The sequence below is a fragment of the Nothoprocta perdicaria genome, unplaced genomic scaffold, assembly GCF_003342845.1.
Source record: "Nothoprocta perdicaria isolate Ctin4 unplaced genomic scaffold, notPer1 scaffold_130, whole genome shotgun sequence".
NCBI classification, from domain to species: domain Eukaryota; kingdom Metazoa; phylum Chordata; class Aves; order Tinamiformes; family Tinamidae; genus Nothoprocta; species Nothoprocta perdicaria.
Genome location: NW_020454428.1, coordinates 1,789,862 through 1,808,125, shown reverse-complemented (window position 1 = coordinate 1,808,125; position 18,264 = coordinate 1,789,862).

Genomic DNA, 18,264 nt, shown 5'->3' with positions numbered 1-18,264 from the left:
AAAGAGAATATTCCTGCCACACATTTTCCTTTACAGACAACTCCATCTTGAAGTTGTCTATAAAGTTGTCTATAAATGCAGCAGTGGCATTTCAAGTACTTGCAAACTTTTAAAAATTTTATTTATTCATTCTTTTAGTATAAATGATTTTCAGCTGAAGGTAAACAGAAGGTCAAGTATGTATGGAAATAATAATCAAAACCTTTTCTGAAAATTCTGAGATTATTCCTTCTTTTAGAAAGAGCAGACTAGTAACCCTTTATTTTTACCAAGTCAGAAATAATTATTTTACTTCTGTTTGTACAGTTTTATCAGGCACTCTTTGAAAATGAAGGCAGAATAGAGTAAAAAGATCCCTCACTTATCATCGCACAAAAGAAATATATACACTATTGAAGAGAAGTCTGCAGGTTGGCTTCCCACTGCTTTCAGCCTAATTTGGTTGGAAAGAAACAGAAAAATAGTGTCCCTTGAAAACTCAACATTTGTACCGCGAAAATCTGGTCCAGTGTTAACATAAACTGTCAGCTGTCATTGCCCATAGTCAGATATTTCAGAAGTTTTGATTTTCTTGTGTTGATAAAACGTTATGAAAACATCTGCCCAGTGAATGTTTAGTGAAAAATTTTTCAAGTACCTTATCTCATTTGCTTAAGAATATTTTTATTTCAAAGAAAGCATATGACATTAGACCGCTGTGGGTGTAACTGCCTGACAGTTCTCCTTTGTCTCTTTAATATTTAATTAGGAGTCCAAAGGAAGACATAAAGGTAGGAAACTCTCATGTCAAAAGCTATGCTTTCTGAAAGTCATTTTTTCTTGATGTGGAGAACAATGAAGTCAGAGTTTTTTGGCAGAGCTGAACAATGAAAATATTCTCACACGAATGTTTACTAGGCTTCATTTCTGATTTTGTTTCCTTCCACAATTTCAGATTTCTTATGGCCATCATTTATTTTGGATATGAGATCCTAGGAGCTAGGCTGACCTTATAGCCAAGTGGCCCACTTGGCACGGCTGCAGCTATAGTAGCTCTCAACAGCATTACCTCACTTTGGTCTCTCCTCACCACAAAAATTAATCCCTGGGGACATCTCACGCTAGTTACCACTTTGGCCAGGCCCTTGATCCATTGCGGTGTGCAGTCACTGTGCTGACCTAGCAGATCTGCAGATGCTCAAGAGTCCTAGTCTGGTTTACTGCAAAGGCCATTGATTGGAAATGTATTACTAGCATCTATCAGAGCTCTCATATTCTTCCCATTTCTGATCTCTGGACCATCAATTAATATATTCCTGCAGGAACGTTGAGCCAGAATCTAGCAACTTTTTTTGCCCCTCTTCACTCCTGTTTCCTTGGGCTCTTTGAGCAATTTAATCTGATACGGTTATTTAGCAAAMCATTTTATAGTGCTAATACACAGGTCAATTCCAAATTCACTAGGGCGTATGTCCCACAAGACATATCTTTATTATTAAGCTCCCTGACATCTTTTATGCAGAATACTTTGGTTCTGAAGGAAAACAGGGAAAATTTTCATGATGACTCTGAAGTAGAGGAAAGAAGAAACTAATTGACACAATAGGATTTTTAAGGTCAAATAAAAGAAAAATATCTGTGGTTACCCCTCAAGTAGTTCTCCCAAAAGACCCACTAAGTTGCACAATCTCCTGTTAAAACGTCTATATTTGTCCTCYGTATATGAAGCCTGAAGAGTAATTTATACCTGGAGTAGCTGAAATACTAAGTCCCTAGTGTTTCCACTCCAGTGCTTAGGCTGAACATACTGCAAAATCATGGAGGAAAGGGCACCTGGAGGAGGCATGTGCTGGTACCGGTCTCAGATGAAGGAAGAGACAGCTCACCCTCACAGGGACCTACCTGGCCAAGGGCAATGGGTTTCCTTAGGCTGGTAACTCAAGTGATTTTTTCACTGAGGGAGTGTTTGTTATTTCCTCAATGCTGAATCTCCAAGTCCTTCATTTTATTCTCCACACAGGCAGCCTGTGCAAGCTCTGTTGGACCCACCTGCAGAGCCCTGACCTTCTAGCACTCATCTACTGGAGAAAAGGCCTTTATTTGGTGTGTGTCTCCTAAAGAGAGTGCCTGGAGGAGGATGCTACGAGAGCTTGCAGAGTGTGGATGAGTTTTCACTGGGGACCACAGTTTTTCCTGAAAAGCCTCTACCATCCATAAGGCTGGAGTGGGAAATTCACAAGAAATGTCAAAAGCTTTTTTTTTAATTCTGAGAATCATTCTGTCTTCACCTGTACCCACAGACTGATTTCTACAGAGCACTAGCCACTGCTGTGCCAAAAGGCACAGATCCTTTCTACTTTGCAAAGACCTCTGCCTGGTCTTTTCTTTTATGCATACACACACATTCATACCTCTACACTCCTTTTTGTCTTGTTGCTACAGATAATATCTGTGACATAACTGGCATTCTCCTAAAAGCTTTTGGCTAGCAGACGGGGACACAAAACTATATCAAGCTATTCCGATTCTTTCAAGGCTTTGCCAGAATCGTTTGTGAATCATATGCAGACATTAAGGGGTCCTATTTTACAGCATTGCTGCTGCATTACAGAGAAAAGCCATCCCCACCTCAGGGAAAGGGAACTGCAACGCAGCAAAGATTAAATACTGAAAATCACATCTGCAGCAGAGTTGTGAGCTAAACCAAAGTGCATCCTAGGTGAGTGTCTTATTCATTTGACTATGCTATTAACAGTTATATATCTGGAAAGGAAAATGAAGGTGAAATAATGAGGGAAGGAGACATTAATAGAAAGAAAAGAACTACAGGGAAGAAAGATATATCACTGACATTATATGGAACTGATTTTACTGAGTAATCTCCATTTTGACTGCCTGAAACTGTCCACTGTTGCATAACTAAAATGGTGTTTTGACCAACTTTTTATATTTCAATTAATGCCTCTATAAGCGTGGGATTCATTGGAATGATAAGGGACAACAGATGAGGCAGCAATATCTGTCTTGGYCCAGGACCTAGGGGAAACCAGGAAACAGAAAAGCAGGACAGTGAGAAGAAAAYCTGTGGTTAATATTATTAGAACATATTGTGTAAACAGGCTAAATAGTGATCGTATCATTTACCAGTTATTTCTAAACATTGCAAGCTATGCAGCTCTACATTCTGGTTGCTCAAATTGAGGCATTTGAAGTCCTAGTTTTTTCAGAGAACCTGGATCTTAGCTTCAGGCACTTGAGGCTCAGAAACATAAGCCATACTTATCTCATTTTGAACAGATTAAAAAAAGGGAAAGGAAGAAAGGAAGAAAGGAAGGGAGAAAGGAAGAAAGGAAGAAAGGAAGAAAGGAAGAAAGGAAAAAGGAAGAAAGGAAGAAAGGAAGAAAGGAAGAAAGGAAGAAAGAGCAGCCATTCTGCAGAATGAACTGGAGCTATTGTCCATAAGCTATCCTATAAACAGGATCATCAACAGATAGTCAAGTTTGGAAAGCTGTTTGACACTCAAAAAAAGGCTGCATTTAAATAATGGTATACATGATAATTTTATAGATTACTCCTGTTTCCACTTTCATCAAGTTTTCTTCTGCAATAAAAGCAAAATACGGACATTTTACAAAGTCTCTCAAGACAACACTATTATTATAAAAGAAGAGCAGCAGACTTAGAAGGTTAATAACAAAGTATAAATTATGCTTTCTTGGGTTAAAAAAACATTTCATAATATATTTCTTGCAATAAAGTCAGATGCAGATTGGGTGCTACAATACTAATTATCAAGGAGAGAGAATAAAAGAAATAATATCAGATTAAGATTCTTCTGAATTATAGCACAGAAGATGGAATGCATCTTCTGAATAAACAGATTATGTTACAGAGAGTAAAATTAGCAGACAACCTTTATCTGTGCTTGCCTCTGATAGTTCTGTATATGATTTCTTGTGGGCAGGCCCAGGGGAGAACAACTGATGGCAGAATGATTATTTCAGCTTCCTCTGTTATTATTCTGCAGCCTTTCTCAGGACTAGGCATTATTAACTATTCCATCTCTTCTCCACTCTGCAGAAAAATTAGACTTCACATAGGAATGGAATAAGCTTGTAACAAATAATTGCTTATTACAAGAGCTTTTCGATCTGAAAGTATGAGAAATTGCAGGCAGAAGAGAAAGTGTTTCATGTATTACTGCCGGAGGAATGCTATATTTCAAATAAATGATGCAAAATAAAGTCTCCATCTGGGGAGCTATGCAACAAGCGTGGGTTCCCATAYCTACAGGCCTGTGATACGTGCCTAGTGCTGCTGGGGGACGTGTTCCAGTGACTCTGGTGGCACTGGCTGTTGCATGGACTGTCACTCTGACCTTGGCAGCACAGCCTTCCCAGAGCAGCCCAGGCCTGAGCTACCAGGTCCCATTGTCCTCCCTGTCTTCCATTAAAATGTCCTTAGGAGCTGTTTCTTTAACTAATATACACTTTGTTCCTAATGAAAATAAAGTTTGTGAGGACCCTGGATAATTTGTCACAGACTAGCTCTGAAGAAAGCCCTCAGAGTTGCTGAGAAGTGGTGTCCATCATGCTGGATCCCACACACACCTCCTCGCAGCCTTCTGCAAGGTGTGAGCAATCAGGGAGCTACTTGGACTCAAGCCTTCAAATGCCTCCACCCTGAGGGATGCTATAAACCCTGTGGGGATTCCAAATTAAAGAAGAAAAAAAGGAGAATATTCTGAAATACTGGATATAAAATCTCCTTAAAATGGAGTGAGGCTTACTTCACCTTGTGCTTATGCGGTGTTCAGGCACTTGCAGCAATAAAAGTGATAAGCATGACAATAAATMAGGAAAATGCATTGGCATGACAGTTTCTCCATCTTTTCCTCGGCTGCAAAACTGTTTGCCTTGCAGAGCTCTTCAGAGATCCTGTGCTACACTCTTTTTATTTGATGACAAGAACATAGTCAAGTGTGAGAGAGGCTCTTTGTCCTTTAAACTTCAGAGATGTTTTATTTTAAAGGTACGGTGTTAACTGTCCCTCCTAGAAAGAAAGGAATAAAATAAACATGCTATATTTTTATTCAGAAATGATTGGTGGATTCTACTGTACAGTCTGCTGCTGTTTGTCTTGTAAAAGATGTTCCTTCCAAATGGCTTATCTATGCCCATTTATGACACAGTTTTTCTGTTAAGAATTATTATTTAACCTATCTTTTTCTCCAAATTTTTCTAYAACAGAGAAACAACTACTGCCTAGAGACATAGACATAAAATTTTGCCTTTTGGGAAATAACATTTAATAAGTTTGCTCACTTTTGGAAATATGTAAAAGAACATTTTTTCTTCATTTTTTTTTAAAGCATTTCTGTTTAAATCCTTACTGTGGAAGAGATTGGCCTGTATTTTCCTTTTGGGGTGCCAGAACATGTATCTGGGGACAAAGTATTAGGTGGTGTATATCAGTCCAAGTTTGCTGGAGGCTTAGCTGGCTCAAGAAGAAGAGATTACTGAGACTGAAAATACAAGCACATATCTGGAGAAATACAACAAAACATCTTTCTATTAATGATAGCAAATATGGTRCCTTATTTCTAAAGCTCCATGATAGTTCCTAGTTATTTCTTCACTATTTTAACAAGAAGAGTCAAATAACCTTCAAGGTAAAGAGATGATTATTGTGCTAGGTTGGGGTTTCTAGGCTTGTGTTTGAAATACCCCAACAGGGTAAAAGGCTCTGCCTTGAAATGTAACTAACTTAAGAGGCATATACCRTCTTATTGCCTTCCTGAGAAGTATTCATAACTAAATAGCAAACAGTAGATTTACAGTACTACAATTCCCTGGTGGTAAAACTACAGTCTGAGGTACTTCATTACACTATAGTTATTCCCAGCCAGCAAGAACAACCTGGTGTAGCCAAACGAGGGATCTTTGTGCCAATATAACGGTAACCTCTAAAACCCTAATTATAACATACGGACTGGAGAGGAGRGGACAAAAGAGCAATCTCATTCATTCTAGGTATCTAGGTAACTTCTGAATCATGGATCAGAGTCCTCTGTTACAGCAGGAGAGGTACTGCAAATGCATATTGGCTGTCATTTCTTCTGGGTTCTGGCACAGTCTGGGTTTCACCACTCAAGAGCTGACTGCCTGGTGATCATGAATAAGCATATGTCTTACTGAATAATATTTCATTTACAAATTGTTTTTTTTTTTTGACATGTTCTTCCTCTTTGCTTTGATGACATTCAGTGAAGAATCCATATCTATTGCTGATCCACATGTCTTGTGCTGAGATTTTGCCTGTCAGTGTGTTCAGCATTCCCTCTCAAAAAAGAGAAACAAAGGGCTCAATATTGTCCATCCTAATGAAAGGAGGAATTAAACTGAAATCACAAGAGTTCAGGCCAAAAGACCTTAGTCACAGACAGAGGCAGCTTTCATTTTCAAAGCTTCAATTCAGATTCAAGTGGGCAAGGAACTCTTCCTTAGTCTAGCTCAGACATATATTTTTAAAGACTGTAATTTCCTTATGCAATAGATGGGTATTTGTCTATTATTTTAAAGCTGTGAGATAGCTAAAACATGCCAATTATCTCACCAAAAAATCTGGGAGAGAAAAGTTTCCTGTTGTTTCCACTGTGGGGCTGATGAATATAAAGTTGCTGTCAATATTAAAAAAACAAAACTTGCTTCTATTTCCACATGAATTTACAATGAGATAACTAGTTATTAGCTTAGCCTCTGGTAAAACATCTTTTTTCTTCCCATTTTTTAGCCACTTTTATTTAAGTCTGGAGAATTCCTAGACAGAAATATGCATGCAGAATAAACCTGAATTTTCTAGAATGCTCTGTGAAGATCCAGTAAATCTAYCATTTCAAATGTAAACATAATTTGCTGAAGGAAATAGGTAAATTGCAGCATCTGAGCTGAAAACCTATCAGCTCATCCCCAGAAGTGTCAGTTCTGCTGTAGGATGCAAGCTACCATGTAGAAGGTGGCAGCGTTTCTTCACAGCAGTGGCAGCTATTCTGCCTGTGACTAACCAGCTCTCGTATAGTGCCACTACTGGGTCTACTGCATCTTCTCAGCAAAATCTGGAAAGTTCCCAAAATCTGACAAGAAAAGCCTTCTGGGAGGTCATTTTAAACAACAACAACAACAACAACAACAACAAATGGAAACCTAGAGGCATGGCAATTTTTAGCTTGTATGGGCTACAAAACCCCAAATAGCCTTGAAGTCCTTTGCTGTATTACAGTACCTTATTTCAGTACTTTAGCTCCTAGGCCATAAAATTTTTTTCAGAGTTCAACAATAGTGGAAAACAAGTGGAACAAAATCATCCTTAGGAGATGAGAGAGAGAGGAGAGTTTTAAACTAAGCAAGAAGGGGGAGGTGGAATGGCACACAGACAGGGCAATCAATCCCACACAACCAAAGTCAAGGGGCGCCCAACAGGCATATGGTCGTGGGCAAGTACAGCTAGGACATGATTATAGGACATGATTCCTTTAGAAAGGRCTGGCTGGGAAGGCGAGGTGGTGGAGTTGTGCTGTATGGGAGAGAGCAACTGGAATGCATGGAGCTCARCCTGGGAGTGGATGATGAGAGGGTGGAGAGCTTGTGGGTAAGGGTTAAAGGGCAGGCCAACGTGGGAGACACTGTGGTGGGTGTCTGCTACAGGCCACCTGACCAGGAGGAGGCGGCTGATGAGGCCTTCTACAGGCAGCTGGAGKTTGCCTCATGGTCACAGGCCCTGGTTCTCATGGGGGACTTTAACTWCCCTGACATCAGCTGGAGAGACAGCACAGCGAGGCACAAACAGTCCTGGAGGTTTCTGCAGTGCGTTAATGACAACTTTTTGACGCAGGTTGTGGAGGAGCCGACGAGGAGAGGTGGGCTACCGGACCCTGTACTAACAAACAAAGAGGGCCTGGTTGAAGATGTGAAGGTCGGGGACAGCCTTGGCTGCAGTGAYCACGAGCTGGTGGAGTTCAGGATCCAACGAGGAGGAGGCAGGGCAGTAAGTAGCCTTGCCACGCTGGACTTCAGGAGGGCCAACTTTAGCCTCTTCAGAGACCTGCTGGGAAAGATCCCATGGGCTAGGGCTCTAGAAGGAAGAGGGGCCCTGGAGAGCTGGTTAGTTTTCAAGCCGCATTTCCACCATGCCCAGCAACAGTGCATCTCTGTGCGTAAGAAGGAGGGGGCAGGAGACCAGCGTGGATGAGCAGGGAGCTCCTGACAAAACTCCAGCAGAAGAAGGCAGTATACAGAATGTGGAAGAAAGGACAGGTCCCTTGGGAGAAATACAGGAACGTTGTCAGGGAATGCAGGGATGCTACAAGGAAAGCTAAGGCTCATTTGGAACTAAATCTGGCAAGGGATGTTAAGAGTAACAAGAAGAACTCCTTCCAATATATTACCAACAAAAGGAAGGTCAGGGAAAAYGTGGGYCCACTGGTGAATAGGGTGGGTGCCCTGGTTACGGAAAAACATGGAGAAAGCAGAGCTGCTGAAAATGCCTTTGCTTTGGTGTTTGYCAGGGGTAGCCCTCTAGAATCCCAGGCCCTAGGGACACGGGAAGTGAGATGGAGAGAGGAAGACTTGCTYTGGGTAGAGGAAGAGTGGGTCAGAGAGCGCCTAAGGAAACTCGACACAAATCCCCCACAAAATCCATGGGCCCTGATGGGATGCACCCCAGCGTGTTGCGGGAACTGGCAGATGTCATAGCTGAGCCGCTCGCCATCATCTTTGAAAGGTCCTGGAGAACAGGGGAGGTGCTGGAGGACTGGAAGAAAGCCAACGTCACTCCGGTCTTCAAAAAGGGCAAGAAGGAGGACCCGGGCAACTACAGACCGGTGAACCTCACCTCCATCCCCGGAAAAGTGATGGAACAGCTCATCTTGGCTACTGTCTCCAGACACATGGAGGAGAAGAAGGTGCTCAGGAGTAGCCAGCATGGATTCACCAAGGGGAAATCAGGCTTCATTAATCTGATCACCTTCTATGAAGGAGTGACTAGCTGGATAGATGAGGGCAGAGCGGTGGATATCATCTATCTGGACTTCAGCAAGGCTTTTGACACCATCCCTCACAGCATCCTCCTGGGCAAGCTCCGAAGGTGTGAGATAGATGAGTGGACGGTGAGGTGGATTAGGAATTGGCTCAGTGGCAGGGTGCAGAGAGTGGTAGTCAGTGGCACAGAGTCCAGTTGGAGGCCTGTGGTTAGTGGTGTCCCCCCCAGGGGTCGGTCCTCGGTCCGGTCCTGTTCAGCTTATTCATTGATGACCTGGATGAAGGGCTGGAGTGCTCCCTCAGCAAGTTTGCCCATGATACCAAACTGGGAGAAATAGCTGATAGCCCTGATGGCTGTGCTGCCATCCAGAGGGACCTGGACAGACTGGAGGACTGGGCAGTGAGAAATCTCATTAAGTTCAACAAGGGCAAGTGCAGGGTCCTGCACYYRGGGAGGAATAACCCCGGACACCAGTACAGATTAGGGGTTGACCTGCTGSAGAGCAGCCCCGCATAGAAGGACCTGTACGTCATGGTGGATGACAAGATGACCATGAGTCAGCAGTGTGCCCTGGTGGCCAAGAAGGCCAACGGGATCCCGGGATCCTGGGGTGCATTAAGAAGAGTGTCTCCAGCAGGTCGAGGGAGGTGATCATCCCCCTGTACACAGCCCTGGTGAGGCCACATCTGGAGACTGTGTCCAGTTCTGGGCTCCCCAGTACAAGAGGGATGTGGAGCTGCTGGAGAGAGTCCAGTGCAGGGCTAYGAGGATGATCAGGGGCCTGGAACATCTGCCTTATGAGCAAAGGCTGAGGGAGCTGGGCCTGTTCAGCCTGGAGAAGAGAGGCTGAGGGGGCACCTGATCAGTGTGTATAAATACCTCAAGGGAGGCAGTGAGGAGGAGGAGGGGGCGGCCTCTTTTCAGTGGTGGACAGCAATAGGACTAGAGGAAAYGGCCACAAGCTGAGGCACAAAAAGTTCCACARGAACTTAAGGAAAAATTTCTTAACAGTGAGGGTGACARAGCACTGGAACAGGCTGCCCAGGGAGGTTGTGGAGTCTCCTTCTTTGGAGGTCTTTAAAACCAGCTTGGATGCAGCCCTGTGCCAYGTGCTCTAGGTGACCCTACGTGAGCAGGGGGATTGGACTAGGTGACCTTTGAGCTRCCTTCCAACCTTAAGCATTCTATGATTCTATGATCCTTTACTAGAAGTAGCCAAGTGCTTATTTCTAGGGAAGTAAAGTTAAACAAAACTTAAAAAACAGCTGTCACAGCCCACCAATTTTCACTCTTTGTTTGCAACCTTCTGGTAGACTCTGTCTTTTAAGCTAAATTTTAGTCTACTATGTCAGGTGCAGAGATGGAAAAAAAAAAGACGCATTTCTCAAGCCATTTAGATGTTTTGAATGTATTTCTGAACTTGACAACATCCCTGTAGTTTGTACAGGGATAACAATATGCCCTACCTTAGGATAGGTTTGCTAGTCTGCAGGCATCGRTTATCTTAACAGCATGGGCTGAGCGAAAGGCTAAGATGGTTTTGTTTCTGTATTGTGCTCATAATCAGGAGAAATCAAATTACAAGATCAGTGGGGACAATCAGTGATGAGCTCCATAAAGACTTGGAAACACCATGTAGGTAATAGCAAACTCGAACTTGTTAATTACCACTGAAGCCAAAGAACAGCAGGGGAGCTTCATCATCCATGTGAACAGATGCTCAGACCACAAAGCTTTCTTTTGAAGGCATTACCTCCCCAAATGCAATCTGCTCCCATGCCTGCCTCTTGTCATTGACTTCCTCAACTCAACCTCAGCAGTAAGGACATGAGTAATGGCAGCAGCAAAGACATGTGATGTAACACGGGATTTAGAGCATTGCTCTCCAGAGTGTGGTATGATCTCCCAGTCATTCTGCATGCATCCTGTGTCTGCTGGCATGCACGTTGTGTCTTCTCTGCTGCAACATCTGATAAAGCTAAGTCCACATCACCATGCAGGCATAGCCTAGGTCTTGCTGGCACATTTAAATGCACAATGCTAGCAAGACATTTTAACTATCAGTCTTGTGGTTGATATTTCCATGGGCAAAACTGAACATTTTGTCATGACTGATTATATTTCTAAGTTCAAGCCTTCATTCAGAATCTAACTATATGAAGAATAATTTTATCCTCGAATGACGTAAGAACTAGCAAATTGTATATTAAGAAAACTATGCAAAAAAAAAGGTTATTCTAATGATTGCTTTGCATCTAATGAATAGGGACTGTAAAGAGGACTGGTGTTCAGTATCAATTATTCATACTTCTAACAAATAACTGACACATYCTCAAGTTACAACTTCTATCCACACTGGCTATAAAATGCAGTTTTTGCTATGATTGGAATGCCTCTTACTGACTGTCAATTAAAATATATATCATGTGCCAGGCAATAGAAGTTGACAACACCAGAAAAGAAATAACACTTGACAGTCACTTGGGAAATATATAGGCAAGAAAAGACTGAAAATTGTCAAAGATCTTTATCTACAGCCTCTTACTTTTCCCTGCACTGACCTCTAAAAGATGAAGAACAAAAAGATTTGCACTTGAAATTTTCTTTACATTCTGCTGTTTTATTTCCTTAACCTTCTGCTGTTCTATTTCCTTTTCATAAGCAWGATAATTTAAATATATCTTAATTATCAATTGCATTAAACATATTTTAAAGAAGCAGCACCAGAATCTCTCCTACTGTCCAGCATTAGAATTTCCCTTTGATGGAGGCCTTTGAGCATCATTTTCCAGACCTTGTACCCAGAGTGGATGGGAACGAATTACCTGAAGGGAAGAAGCCTTCTGGTGAACATTTCTTCCAGGAAACATTTATAATTTTGTTAAGCTCTTAGATCTACTGGGATAGACTTGGAAATACATCATTTACATAGGACGCAGTACTTTTTTCAAAAAAGAGAAATTCAAATAAAATATTCTCAACCTTCCTATGGGCACCCAGATATCAGAAGATTTACACAAGAAAATTACACAGTCTGAAAAATTATCAGTCTGGAGATTGCAGGATTGGTCTAATAATTTGCTGAACTGGATGCAGACTGTGGCTAAATGGAGATGCTCAGGTCTGTGTCTGTGCTATCACCAGGCTTGCAGGAAAGGCAAAGCACAGGCAGGAGGTATTGTGAATGATGAACTCTGCTACACTTTCTCACTCTTGAGACATAGTAGTAGCRAAGGGCAAGGATGTAATTGCTCCTTCCAATTGCAAAGGTCAAAAATACTAGCTCCTCAAATTCACAAAAAATGAGTAACTGCATTTCTAGATGTGGRTCCTACTTTGCTTAATCTGACTGCATCATGGAAGTCTTATTTGAGGGTCATAGTGAGCAAGGTACAAAGAAATCATACATTTTGCTCTGTTTAAACCAGGAGAATTATTTTTTCTCATATATATAATGACTATCGTGTCTTATTTCATTTAGGAAATGATACCTTGACTATTATGAGCAGAGTAAGTCTTGTATCCATGGAGGGAAAAGTACTCCAACATTTCAGTGAATCTTGAGCTCCAACTAGTGGGATGCTTTCCTTTTCCTTACATTCCACAATGTCTGCTCATCATCCAAGATCTGTGCAAACCACTTTCCATATCCTTAGTGGTATATCCTATATATCACTCTCTAAGTTCACCAATGAGTGAATAGATGAGGCTTATACAGGAGATTCTCTGCAATCATCAGAACCTATGTTGGGCTCCTTATCTTTTTCAAATGTTTATGACRGGTATGAAGGGGATAGGGAGATCCTTTCAATTTTAAAGATAAATATCCATAAACATACATGTTTGTGTTGTTACTTCCTTGATGATATTTCCAGTCAATTTTACCTTTTCATAGGACCTCAGTCCTTTAAACATACAGTGTCTTCTCTCCGGGCCACAGCCTGAAGTGCACTTTGTCCTCCCTTTCAGTCACTGAAGCTGACCRTAAATTATAATTAGCAATAAACATCAGCAACAAAAAATACACATGGTTTGATATATTTTTTTTCAGAAAGAAGAACATGAAATGAACTATGCAGTATATATTATAGGCTTATTTATTATAGGCTTATTTTCTTTCTTAGTTCTCAAGAATTTACTTGCTTAGGCCTCCCTCAGTTGGGGATATTAGCAGAGAGTGCAGCACTACAGCATTCCTTTGATGAACGGCCAACATGAACTCTGCCTTGGTTGTTGAATGTGGAAATAATGATGATGTTAATTGGCAGAGGCAGCCTCAGGTGATTTCATAAATTCTTGTTCATGTGAGGGTAAGAACTATAGAAGCAACCTTTCCTCTTAGGGAAGGCAATCAATAAAAGGCAGATACTGTGGTATCCCTTTATGCCTTAGCAAATTTGTCATAGCAAACTGGCTAATTTCTGTGATACTCAGTCTCAAATAARGCCAGTAGGGAGCACTACACATTTATTTAGTGTTTACATTCTGCATATCCCATCATGCAATCTATATAATCTGTTGTTGTCAAGTATACTTCAGAAAAAATAGTTATAAACAACTTGAAAACTGAATGACTGCTCATAGAGCCCCCTGCCAAGCAGGGGGACTAGAGGCAATGAAAACACAATACAATGCCAGGGAATGTCTGGGCTTCAGAGTCATGTATATTCCTGATGGATATAGAGAATCTATCTATGTATCTGGATATATGTATAGAGATGTATAGAGAATCTATCTATGTATCTGGATATATGTAGATATAAGCTATAAGAGATATGATTTGGACACACAGAGGGGGAACCAGACCTCCATTCAGAAAATGTGAAATATCATATTGGCTTGATAGCTCCATATACACAAGGAGAAAGGTATCGGTCAGAGCTGAGCTAATCCTGTAAGCAGATGAAGGCATGATATCTTTTTCCATCTCTAAACTTCTTGATCATATTTAGATTTTTGGAAAGCATATGGAGATTCTAATTTTACCACAACTAAAGCTTATGCTAAGRGTGATCTCAGGATAACTGGCAAGCAAATGGCATTCCCCTGCTTCAGAGGAGCAAGGTATAAAACAAGAGTAGAGATGACTCTTGCAGGCAGCATGCAGCCTTCACAACTCCTAAAGGTGGTAATGCATGGAGGGCGGAGGAAAAAGCTTGTTTGAAAARATATTTTGCTGTCATCAGCGCTCTTCAGAAAAGCTTTCTGGTAAGCAACAGTAAAATAAGGACACSATCCTGAGGGGTCTTAGGCATCATGCAAAACCAGGACAAAGGGATGGGCCACTAGGAAGGAATTCCACAATATGAGGAAGATAGGACAATTGGAAAAAAATGGCAGGTCACCTCTGATGTGTAGATTAGTATCTGTAAGCATGATTTCYACTCAACGCAATATTGAGAGAAAGTTAGGATTTGCTTCCTAGACATGAAGAAATGTTCTGGCCATGTTCTTGGAAGTGAATGTATCCTTAGATGTGTTGTGATGATGATAAGATGGCCAACGCAGTTGACATTCATGCCAGAAGCAAGAACTGCTGTGAAGCCTGATGGCTGTGGTGGGTTTCCTGCAAGGGCGCTCACAGCTCCAGCCACAGGAAGAGCAGCAAGACAAAGTTCTCGCTTCAGCCTCACTCCTCCTCCTCACTGCAGCTGTTCAAAATTGCTGGAGGCAGGCCAGCTTGCCTCAGTTAAAGAACCAGCTCCACACTGTTAACAGCAACGACAAAAAAAACATTCTTCACAAGCACCTCAATCTTTGGCTTTCCTTTTGTTTCTGCTGGCTTTAGTTGAATGTTAATGCTTATAGTCATAGTAATGGCATCCAAGGTTGCCCTTTCCTACCCTTCATTAATGAGGCAAAACACTCATTGAGCTTAAAAAAAAATTAACATTTTCCCTTTCCAATGCTGTATAAATATCGACCACTTAATCTTCACAACAAAGCAGCTCCACAACCATTACTGTGATTGTACTGCCTCCAGCACTTTCAACTGCTTTCTCCCTGAGACTGAGCTTTCTGGATTCTTCTTTAACCTATTCAATTGGTTGCATAGCAGTGCGTTAACACACTTTATTCATAGCTTCCAGTCTTCCTTTCAATGATAGTTACTGTCAACAGCGACAGCAATCTCTCCTCTGTGGGTCGTACAAAATCAAAATCCTGTCCATTTTGTTTCTTCCAGACTCTGTTTCCCTGTAGTAAAATAAGGGAGTAGTACCCCTCCTTTCTTCACTCCTCTGCTCCTTTGTCAGTTTTGTCTACAAACCTTCAAAACCACAGCAGAATGAAAGGGATGTTTTTACAAGGGGGACACTCTAATTCAGGTTTGGATGGAGGCTTTGCTTTTCGGATCTCAGACATTGCTGCAATATAAATGCAGCCAGTAGATTCAATGTATCTATTAGAAAGTAATCCTGGACCACACTTAATAAAAGATCCTGGCAATTATTTCCTCAAGGTGTTTTGGCCAAACACTGACTTTAGTGAAAGTGAAGAAATATATTACATTTCCCTCAAATATTTTGTGCAATTTCTGCCATAAGATGTTACATAGTATTATTGTGTGCTGTGACCTACCTGTTAGGTTTTATTCCAAGGTGACTAAAATAATTATTTATCTAGTTGCTGAAGCATCTGGAGAGCCCCCAGTGTGAATACAGAAACACAGAACATATTTACTATACTAATAGGTAGCCATCAGTGCTTTATGAACTATCCCATTACATTGAAAAAAAAATCTGTGTGGTATAACAAAAGGTCTTGGGAGTGTTTGTTTAAATTGAAAGGATGTATTTTTACTGTACCAAGAACACTGTTAATATTGATCTAGGTGTTTTATGAAGCAATGTAAACTTTTCATTGCGCAACTAATGAAAAACTTGGCTTGTATGCTGCTAAAGCTAAAGCACTCCAGCAGTACCCAGAATTAAAAAAGTARATTCTAAGATTTTTTATTAATTAAAATAGGCTTACAATAGCATTAATGATCCTTTCAGTTGAACGTGTCATTTAGGTACTGGCAACCTAGGCATTAACTTCCCTTGGCTTTGCCTTGGCCTTTTAACTCCTCTAACTGATGATTACCTAATTTGCAGTTTCCCAAATGGGTGATTAGCACTCAAATAGATTTCTCTTGCTGTTCGGAATATACCCTAGAAAAAGTAGGTTGTCAAAGAGACAACTGGTTTGGAAGTAGCTTATTCTGGGGAAAAAAATAAAGAAATGCCGGATTAAAATTGTCAAATGAATCATGGCTTGAAATATCCCTGATACATAATTAACTAAGTCTTCACACAGGATTTATTTTTTTTCCACAAAGGAGGACTGGCATCAGAGCATACACAAGCATATGTGTTCTTGCAAGTACTCGCATCTCCTGCTGTTTCCAGTCCATTACAACAACCATGCACCCAGGCAGTCATCTAATGTGCTAAACTGCAAATTCAAGGAAGAAGGCTCATGGGATCAGGTAGTGCACTCCCGACACAGTAACCTGCTTCCCTTCCTCCCTGTTTCAGATGTCATGAGTCAAAAGCAGAGCAAACTGAGACTGCAAGAACATCAGTAGCATTTGGCCTAGGGCAACGCTATATTCACTGTCTGACTAAATTAATAGTACTATGCACTGCCAAGAGAAAAAAGCAAAAGACCATTTATCCATTGTCTGCCATAGATTACATTTGAGCATTTTTTTGTTTTACAATACGATGTAGGGCATGAGGCTGAAATAGATGAAGCAGTTGTTGTGAAGTGACTAAGCAAAAACTCTTTGGACTAGCCCATTTGGCTGCAAGCAAGTCACGTGGAACAAAATAAATGACTAGCAGACAGCACTATCTGAACTCAAAGAGCTTTGAGTATGAAGGCATTGAATAAATTACATGTTTCCATACAAAGAAAATAACCCCTAAGGTGTAACACTTTTTCAGCTAGCCTCAACTTCAATATTAGCAAATGCTTATGCAGCAACTTTTTCTTTGTTCTCTTTATTTTTATAAACCATTCAGACTCCCTCCACCTTTTTGGTTATCTCAGTTTGCTCATGTATTTGCAATGCAAACATYATCCTTTTTTGAAAAGAATCTACTTCATGCTAGTTTCACCTGATTTGCACTAAAAGCAATATCTTTCTGTGCACTTAGCAAGGACAAGAGATGCTGTGTCCTTCGAGAAGTAAAATCACGTCTGCTATTGCCCAATATGTATGGATCTAAAATCACTCTAAAATCAACACCCTCACTAGTGTTTTCACATCAGACAAACAGATCGCTTTATCACTATGAAATATTCATGCTGTTATTTCTATAATTTTCACTTGAATAAGCCAAATGTCCACTCTAGGTACTCACGTCACTGTGACTTTTATGCAGTAATATCAGAGGCAAAAGGCAATCTCAAAATTGAAAAACAGAGGACTCCTTGGCCAAAGATTTTTTTTTTCCAGAAATGCTTTTTTATTTAAGAAATCCACTGTATAGCTTGTTCTGACAAATGTCACAGTTGGGAAAATTCTTCCACTAAGGGAAGATTTATGATCTATAAGATAGTTTTCCTTTATTCTTCAGAAGACTGGATTCATCAAATACAAATTGCTTTTTGATTTGAAGGTCTGCTTGTTCAGTGTTATACAAAAAATATATATAATAAAATACAAGAATGGGGGAAATGAAAATACTCATTACCTGTAGGTTAGTTTTTTGGCACAGAAACATCATCTGGTGTGATCAACTGTAAAGTGCTGGAGTACCAGTGTAGAACTATGTGAAATAGAATTTCCCACAGCAAAAATCTTGCTTATTCTGTTATTCATGMAGACCACCAGCCCAGATGGAAAGGTTGGCAGGCACACCAATAATCCAACAGATGGCTTAAGTGGGGACCACCAAAACATCATGCATAGAAGACTGCAGTTTATGGGAGAACTTTGACTGAAAAACGTCCATCCTTTAAGAGAAGTCATGTTAGCAACTACATTACAGCACGTATCCCAGAGGAGAAATGAATTTAAAGATAACCTAGTTGAGGACTTATCATGAACAGTWCAACAGAAATGTGAAAATAACTCTCCTTCTTTGGGGAAGACTCTAGGAACCAGCAACAAACAAAACCTGTGACACAGTCTCATTTTCCTCTGACTGGGTTCCRAATGCTTGGATACCTAGTGGTGCTCTGCCTCAAAGTTGGACAAAGGGCACAGTATAGATCCTCCAAAGTTACAGTAGTGACAACTGCGGCTGTTTATGCTTT